Raw genomic sequence first — 8,645 nt, forward strand, 5'->3', positions numbered from 1 at the left:
CACAGTTTAGAGCTGTTGTACATAGGGTTGCTATGAGTCGCAAGTGATTTGACAGCACATAACAACAACAACATTTACATAATTCAAATACATTGTTTTCCAGAACAGATTCTTCCAATTTTCAGGGCCACTGATGATATTTGAAAAAGGAACAAAATCCTTTAAAGGAAGAAATGACAGCCCTTTTAACAAATGGTGCTGGAAAAACTGGGTTGCTTATACAACTCATTTTCCCCTTTAATGGATTTTGTTCCCTTATCAAATATCATCAGTTGCCCATCAATAATTTGGGGGTTCTCAATTCTTTTCTATGATCTATGTATCTGTCATTATCAATGCCATGCTATTTTGATTATTGGACTATATAGCAGATTTGGGGATCAGGGAATGAGTTGCCTCCTCCTTCATTGCAGTTTTTCAAAAGAGCTTTGCTTATTCTGAGTTTTTCCTTTCCAAATGAAACTAGACATTTCCATTTCTATCTCCTTGAACAATGAATTTTACATCTGTATTGGGATTGGTAGGATTGTGATCTTATAGAAGGTCATCTTTTTCTTTCCAGTACCTTGCACATATGAGAAACTCAATGCATGTTTGCCACATTAATGAACAAATAAGTTGATAGATGAATGTATTTATAAATGGTTAGATAGGTGGGTGTATGGGAAAACAGAACAATACTTTCCCAGTGCACAGATAACATCTCTGTCACAGTGTTATAGACAAATACCACCAGCAGCAAAGAAAAGATTGACAGGAAAGTAATGGTGTTACTTTTTTTTTAAAAAAAAAAGTCTAGTTTCATACCTAACTATTTAAATACTTTTGATAAACTGTATCTAGCAAAGTGAATGGGAATCATTAATCTGATGTTTACAAGAGGAAACTGAGTCTCAGACATGTGGAGTCGATTCATTTACTTATTCACTCAATAAAACTTTATTGATTTTCTTAAGTACCCCAGGTGCTGTGCTGGACCTAGAGTTGCACTTAGGAACAGTGCGTTGCTTTTGCCTTTGTGGTGCTGACAGACTATACTAGAGGCATAATAATTATTGAATGTTATTGGGTTTATATGCTTTTGAGTCAGCTCAAACTTACAGTGACTGTACGTGCAACAGAATGAAAGCCTGCCTGCCCAATCCTGTACATCCTCACAATCTTTCCTGTGCTTTGGCCCATTGTTGCTGTGTCAATCCATCTCCTTGTCAGTCTTCCTTTCTTTCTCTGTACCTCTACTTTTCCAGTGGTATCTTTTTCCAGTCTAAACCCATTGTGGCAATTTGCTGGTGATTAAGGAGCCCTTGTGGCAAAATGTCAAGAGTTCTGCTGTTAATCAAATATTCAATAGTTCTAACCCACCAGCTGCTCCTTAACAGTCTTCTTCTATAATGACTCAGCATTGGAAATCATATAAGACAGTTCTGTTCCGTCCTGTAGGGTCACTATGTGTTAGAATTGACTTGATAGCAATGGGTTTGGATTTGGGTTTGCCAGTGATTGGCAAAGGAGTGGACATGTGGCCCAATGAAATAGGAAGAAAGGTCAACCATGGGGTTTCTTGATGGTTTTCATTTCTTCTTCTGGATGGTGTCATTTCTGAATGAGACAAATTCAAACACAGCTGCCATTTTTCTTTCAGCATGGTATTACTAAGAAGGCAGAAGGCAAAAGAAGAGTTTGCATGACCTCTGGAGTTCTTCCACCTCTGGACTTCTTATTTTTTGAGAGGTAATACATTTAATCATTGCTTAAGCCCATTTAGGTCTAGTTTTCTAATGCTTGCAGATGAAGCATTACAATTGATGCAATCCTTCTTGAACTTGGCACCATCACCTTATTCCTGTTTCAATCGATTGGTTTCAATCAATTTTCCTCTCAGTCTCACATTTGAGTGTAGCATTTTTAAATCCCTTCCTCTCTTTCTCTTCATCTTTGTGAGAGAATAAGAAGGGCGTCTATTATGCTTGCCATTTTATTCCTAGGTTTGTCTGGGTTATTGTTCTTGTTATTATTAGCTGCCACAATGTCAATCCCCAAGCCGTGGTAGCCTGTGTGGCAGAGTAGAACTCGCCATAGGATTTTTTTTTCTGTAATCTTTACAAGAAAAGTTCAACAGACCTTTCTTCTGTGGAACGATTAGGTGCATTCAAATCACTGATGTTTGGGTTAACAACTGATTGCACCACCATGGCTCATACGTTCTAGGCACTCAATAAAGATTTGTTCATAAATGAGTGAACCAGCCACTTAGTGTTCCAGGTGTTATTAAGAGTTGACACAATCACCATTCTTGGGGTTTACTTTTAAATAGGAATTCCCTATGGGTCCATTAGAAAATTGTTGCTGAGGTTTATGGGGTATTACAAAAGCCTGTATTTTTGTATGATAGCCTTATTCCTTTCATTTGTTTTTGAAAGGTCATCAAAGAGACCCTCTAAAATTTAAACTTGTTTGTAAAATTGGCACCACATTATGCATTCACTGAATAATCTTAGCATGATTTCTCTAAGTAAGCATTTCCAATAATCACAACTTCCTAAGATTTTCTTGAAATCCATATTATTCCTGAACAAAATATTTAAGCCACTGTAATGCTTAATGCTCTGTGTCAACTTGACTAGTTTGGAATAATGTAATTATCCATCATTCTATGATCTGCTACAAGGAGAGTGTGGTGGTTAAGGTTGTGTGTCAACTTTGTTGTCCATGATTCTCTGATTTGATAGCTATAATGTAGTTATTTTCCTTGATGAGACCTCACTCCACATTATAGTCACCTCCATGATGAGTTTATATTGTGAGCTGTCAATCAGTTAAAAAGAAGTTTCACTGGTGGTGTGACTTACATTAAGAGTGTGTGTGTGTGTGTGTGTGTGTGTGTGTGTGTGTGTGTTGGTATGACTTGCATCATGTGTGTGTGTGTGTGTGGTGATATGACTTGCATCAAGCGTGTGTGTGTGTGTGTGTGTATGTGTGGTGGTATGACTTGCATCAAGTGTGTGTATGTGCGCATGTGTGTGTATATATGTGTGTGTGCGCGCGCGCAGAAAGGGAAAGAAAGACATCTAGCAAAGGTGTCTTAATTCTGCTCAATCTGGCTTATCGTCTATGAATTTGAACCAGTGGTCTGCTTTATCTGTTGCAGTCAAGTTGAGTACAACTCATAGCAACCCTATGAACTGCGGATCTGATTCAGGCCATGGTATTGCTAATTACTTGCTATGCATCTGAGAGGTGGACAATGAATAAGGAAGACAGAAAAAGGATGGATGTCTTTGAGTTGTGATGTTGGAGAAGAGCACTGAACATCCCATGGATAGCCAATAGAATGAACAGATATGTCTTGGAAAGGGTGCAAGCCAGAGTGCTCTTTGGAGGCAGGAATGATGAGGTTCCATCTCATATGCCTTGGGCATGTTGCTAGGAGGGCCTATTCCTTGGAGAAGAACACGAATACACTTTGAGATAGTGCCTACTGTGAACCTACAAGGCTGGCTATTGTCACTGTTTTGTTGCTGCTAGATTTCTTCCAGTCGAATAGGGCTCATAGTTTATCCTTTGAAAAATAAAATGGAAACTTTGCTCTACCCTACACCATCTACACAATCTCTGAGATGCTCAAGTCTATTGTTACAGTTGTTGTGTCTGTCCAGCTAATTGAGGGTCTTTCTCTCATTGACCCTCTACTTTTCCAAGCACACTGACTTTTCCCAGAGTCTCACACCTTCTATCTGACAGGATACCCAAAGTATGTGAAATTGGCAGCATCAGGATGGATGGTGAAGAGATTGAGATTGTTCACAGCTTTAATCTGCTTGACTCCACAATCAACACTCTTGGCACCAGCAACCAGGAAATTAGAAGACGTATTGCAATGGGAAAGTCTACTGTTAGGGACCTCTCTAAAGTACTGAAGAGCAATGGTGTTTCTCAGGAGACTAAGGTGCATCTGATACAGGCCATGGTATTTGCAATCACTTATGTGTCAGAGAGTTGGACAATGACTAGGGAGGACAGAAGGAGAATTGAAGCCTTTGAGCCTTGGTGTTAGAGAAGAGTATTGAGAATACCATGGAATGCTAAGAAAACAAACAGATTCATCCTGGAGAGGGTTAAATCAGGCTGCTCCTTGGAGGCAAGGATTCTGAGGCTTCGTCTGACATACTTTGGTCATGTTGTAAGGACAGACCAGTCCTTGGAGAAGGACATCATGTTTGGGAGGGTGGAGAGCAGGCGCAGGAGGGAAAGGCCCTGTAGGAGGTGGATTCGGTGACTGGGGTAATCGGGATGGGTGTGCCAGAGACAATGAGATTGGCACAGAACAGAACAGAGTTTAGAGCTGTTGTTGTACATAGGGTCGCTATGAGTCGCAAGCAACTCAACGGCACATAACAACAATAACAACATGTGAAATGAAACTTCACTATCCTTTCCACCAGGGTTGTATTTCCTCTGGAAAGATTTGTTTGTTCTTTAGGCAGTCCAATTTATATTCAATACTCTTCTTCAGCATCACATTTCAAAACATTAAGTCTGCTTTCATTACCCTTATTCATTGCCCAGCTTTCACAGATTGGATGGATACTCAAAATGCAGATCACAACAATGAACTGAAAGATACCAACAATGTACATTTCTTTCAACTGTGCATGGAGTTGCCATGAGTCAGGTGACTTGATAACACCTAACAACAATGACGACCACTCCTCTATCAGCGTGTCATATTGTGGTGACTACCTGTTGCTCTGATGCTGGAAGCTTTGTCATTCATATCCCAGATAAAAGCAGAGTCGTCCATGGTTGGAAGGTTTCAATGGAGCTTCCAGATTAAGACAGGCTAAAAGTAGGACTAGCCATCCACTTCCGAAATTCCAGTCTCTTGAAAACCCTATTAATAACACTGGGGACATTGTGATTCATATCACTGTGGTACAAGATATATCATTGCTGAAGTCATATGGATTGTGACTAAAAACAGAAAATGTCAGAATGATGTTTACTTGTTTATGTTTACGTGTGTTGTATTGATTATGCAAGGCACACTGTGTTGATGGTGACAAATTATGAATAACATTAAAGAGAATGGTAATTTCTGAATAATTATAAAAGCACTTAATTGTGCTCATGAAAAACCTATACATAAATACAAAAAGCAGTTGTTTGAACAAAACAAGAGACACTGTAGGATTTAAAATTGGGAAAGGTATGAATCAGAATTGTATTCATTCTTCATATCTATTCAATCTGTACATTGAACAAATAATTTGATAAATTGGACTATCGAAAGAAGAATGTAGCATTAGAATTTGAGGAAGATTGGTCAAAAATCCATGTTATACAAATGACACAACCTAACTTGCAAAAAGTAAATTTAAAGCATTTACTGTAGAAAAATCAAAGATTACAGGCTTAAATATGGATTACATCCCAACATCAAGAAAACAAAACTTCTCAACACTGAACTAATAAACAATATCATGACACATGAAGAAAATATTGAAGTTGTTAAAGCTTTTCCATCAGTTAGACCCACAATCAACACTGACGGTAGCAACAGTTAAAATTTTTAAAGAAGTTCTGCATTGGGAAAATCTACTGTCAAGGATTTCTCCAAATTACTTGAGAGCAAAGGTGTCACTTTAAAGATCAAAATACTCCTGATACAAACCACAGTATCTTCAGTTACTTCAAATGCACGTGGAAAGTGAACAATGAGTAAGGAATATGAAAGAATTCATACCTATTAATTATGATGTTGCTGAAGAGTATGGAATATACCATGGATTTCCCAAAGAACAAATAAGTCTGTCTTGGAGAAAGTGAAACCACAGTGCTTCTTGGAGACAAAGATGGTGAAACTTCATCTCACATGTCCAGGGCATATTGCCAGGAGGTGCTCATCCTTAGGAAATCATTGTAATACTGGGAAAATCATGTAATACTGGCTCACCAAAAGAGGGAAAGACCCTCAACGGTGACTGTAGCTTGTGCATGGCATAGTTAATGAGGACAGTACAAGATCAGTCAATGTTTCTATCTATTGTTCATTGTGTCATTATGAGTCACAGTTAACAGGATGGCACCTAACAGTAATACTGTAGTCACATACTGGGGTCTTTTGGCGGTTTTGTTTCATCCACATGGTGCATATATAATTCAGGCTCTGGAATATCGATGTAAACATCATAAAGGATGGAATGACACCTAATTTAAGATTCTATGCAAATCATATGTATCCTCATTTATCCAATGGAAATAATCATTTCTACACCCAACTTGTACTGTCTTCTTGGAATTTCAGGGAAAGTTACTGGAAACATTATTGAAAGTCCTTTCAATAATACACAATGCTAAACAAACATTAGGCATGGTTAAAAATCCCAAATGGTGAAAACAGCTTGACTAGTCTGCTTTACGCATTTACATATGTTATTAATAATAAAAGCTAACATTTATTGAAGGCCTGCATGTGTCCGGCTCTACGCCAAGCCCGTTATAGGCTGCATCTCATCTATTTCTCATAGAAAGCCAAGAGACAGTGCACCAGAGGGTCAAGGGGCTGACTCTGGAGCCAGATGGCCTGAGGTCAAACCAGGCCCCTCCGCTTAACAGTGAGTATCCTTGAATAATTAACAGCCTTCTCTGTGCTTCAGTTTCTGCCTCAGTAAAATTAAAATGATAATAGAACTAACCTTGTCTTGGGCTGGGTTCTAAAGAAACAAAACCAATGACTCATGTTTGTCTCTATCTAGCTGTGTGTGGAGAGAGAGAGCAAGGCCAGTTTCAAGGAAAATAGCTTAAATGCTTGTAGAGATTGGTAAGTCTCAAGTCTGTGGGTCAGACATCAAGAAAAGGGATTCTGAGGAGGCCAAGGCCAAGTTGTCAGTAGGCATGCAGAATCTTATGGTTTAGAGGTTGACACATCTAAGTCTGCAAATATGGCAGGTCACTGGTTCAAGTGAAGTGTGAAGACCACAAGGCTGACAGTCAGATGTTGTTGTTGTTGTTAGGTGCCATCAAGTTAAAAGTTAAACCTTGCCTGACAAAAATCACTTAATGTGAATGGGCTAAAAGTGCCAGTCAAGAGAAAAAGAGTAGCAGATTAGAAAAAAAATCAGTATGTTGCCTATAAAATATACATCTCAAAAAAGAAGAAAAAGAGAGACTCAAAATCAAAGGCAGGAAAAAATATACCAAGCGAATGGCAACCACAAAAAAGCAGACGTGGCAATACTTATCTCTAATAAAATAGACGTCAAAATGAAAACCACCATAAAAGATAAGGAAGGGCATTACATACTGATAAAAGGCAACATATATCAACAAGATATAGCCTTGGTCAGCATGTATATACCAAATAATAGATCTGCAAAATACATAAAACAGTGATTACCAGAACTGAAGAAAGAAATAGACAGCACCACAGTAGTGGTAGGAGACATCAAAAGACCACTATCACCAAAGGATGGGTCAACTCAAAAGAAACTTAACAAAGATACAGAAGAGCTAAACTACACAGTCAGCCAACTTGACCTTGCGGATGTATTCAGGGACTGAACCCAACTAAAATTCAGTTCTCTTCTTAAGTGCACATGGTACATTCTCCAGAATCTACCACATATTAGGACACAAAGCAAGCCTCAACAAATTAAAAAACATTGAAATAATAAAAAGTACCATCTCAGATCAAAATGCCATAAAACTAGACATTAACCACAGGAGAGTAAAGCATACAAAACCACCCATGTGGAAACTGAGTAACTCTCTACCCAATCGGATTATTAAAGAAAGTTTATAAACTCCTACAGGACCTCCACAAGGAAAAAACAGATAACACAATTACAAAATGGGCAAACAACATGGAAAAACATTTCACAGAAGATATTTGGATGGCCAAGAAACATATGAAGAAATGCTCAAAAGCATTAAAAAAAAAGGCAATAAGAGAGTTGCAAATCAATACCACAATGAAATACCATCTCACTCCAGCAACAGTGGCAAAGTTTAACAGGACAGTAAGGAATAAACGTTGAAGAGGATGTGGTGAGACAGGAACTCTTACACACTGCTGGTGGGATTATAAGATGGCACAACCACTTCAGGAAGGTAGTTTGGTGCGTCCTTAAAAAATGAACATAGAAATTTGTTATGACCCATCTATTGCACTACTTGGAATATACCTTGAGAAAATGAGAACTGAGGCAAAAAAGGAGACTCGTACACCGATGTTCATATGTTATTCACCATTGCGAGAAGATGGAAACAGAGCAAATGACCAACCACAATCAAATGGATGGAGAAATTATGGTATATTCACATGATGGAATACCACACAGCACCCAGGAACAATGATTTTGTAAATTACTACCTAACTAGGGAGGGACGTGAACTAACTCAGTCCCATAAAGACAAATACTAGATAAGACCATTATTATAGAATGTGTATGAGGATCCAAGGTGAGGAGGGTGGGAGCAGAGTGGTGAAGATGACCGGGAAGGGGAGGGGTTAAATCATGCTGAGTTGAGCACGACTCATAGCTATCCTATGAGCAAAAGGCCTGAAACTCCTATGTAACTCTCGAGATTTATCGAAGTTAATAGAGTTTCTGGAGGCATGTTCTTTAGGAAGTGGATGCCACTCC

Source organism: Elephantulus edwardii, unplaced genomic scaffold (assembly GCF_000299155.1).
Source record: "Elephantulus edwardii isolate Elephantulus edwardi_28Jun2011 unplaced genomic scaffold, EleEdw1.0 scaffold00066, whole genome shotgun sequence".
Lineage (NCBI taxonomy): Eukaryota > Metazoa > Chordata > Mammalia > Macroscelidea > Macroscelididae > Elephantulus > Elephantulus edwardii.